The sequence below is a fragment of the Manacus vitellinus genome, unplaced genomic scaffold (assembly GCF_001715985.3).
Source record: "Manacus vitellinus isolate BGI_N305 unplaced genomic scaffold, ASM171598v3 scaffold_16_pilon, whole genome shotgun sequence".
Lineage (NCBI taxonomy): Eukaryota > Metazoa > Chordata > Aves > Passeriformes > Pipridae > Manacus > Manacus vitellinus.
In genome coordinates this window covers 959,040-960,089 of record NW_021939189.1, presented here as the reverse complement: position 1 = coordinate 960,089, position 1,050 = coordinate 959,040, and positions in this window count along the sequence as shown.

Sequence of the window (1,050 nt, the reverse complement as noted above, 5' to 3'; positions counted from 1 at the left end):
CAGGTTGGAGCAACCTGGGCTAGTGGGAGGAGTCCCTGCCCATGGCAGGGGGTGGAACTGGGTGAGCTTTTTAAGATCCCTTCCCACCTAAACCATTCCATGATCCTTCCCCAGCACACACCTGAGGCCAGGGACATCCCAGTTTTAAACACCCTCTGGTGAAGCTGCACCTCAGCCCCTCCGCCCCTGCAGAGAGGAGCTTTGGGGTGCAATGGGGTGTCAGGGCCAGGTACCAGCTCTCACAGTGCCCTGCACAGCACTTGGTCCCTCATTATCCAGCCCTTCCCTGGAATTAGGTGGGAGGTTGCTGTTAATCAGCTACAAACGATTAAGTCATTGGCCGAACTACTCTCCTGCTACTTTTGCAAGGAATTAGGCCTCTATAAAATCAAGCAGCATGAATCTTAGAGATTTACACGGTGCTTTTTTAACAGTTTTCAGTATATTTCAATAGTTAATAAAACTAAATGCTGCTTTGTGTAAAAGGTAATAGATTACAATCGGGTGTATTTTACTAGCACTCAGTGTGTTCGTCTAACACCTCATACGTTCACGTTGGAATCCACGAAAAGCACTTTGTGGAGATTAAAAGCAGATTTATCACAGATGTGCCTCAGCATTATGCTTGGCTTGAACCATTAGACTCCTGGAGTTTAAAGGTTAGACTTTAATGACTTCAAGGAAGTCGGTTGCTTTTCAAGGCTTTAAATAAGCAGCTCGGATAGTCCCGGCATTCCCAAACAGGGCCGACTGGTTCCGGGCTGCTCCGAGTTCCCCCGGCCGTGTCTGCTCCGTGCAGAGCCTGGAAGCAGACACGGCTCAGGAGTTTGGCCCTCATGCAAATTAATAACAAGTTATTTACCAGATGAAAGCGTTGCCTTGAAAACTGTGCTCCCCACACCTCGGAAGGATGGGAGGGATGAGCCGCGAGCTGTGCTGCCTGATTGTGGAATCCTGGAATGGTTTGGGTGGGAAAGGAGCTTGATTGTCATCCAGTCCCACCCCCTGCCATGGGCAGGGACACCTTCCACCAGCCCAGGTTGCTCCAAG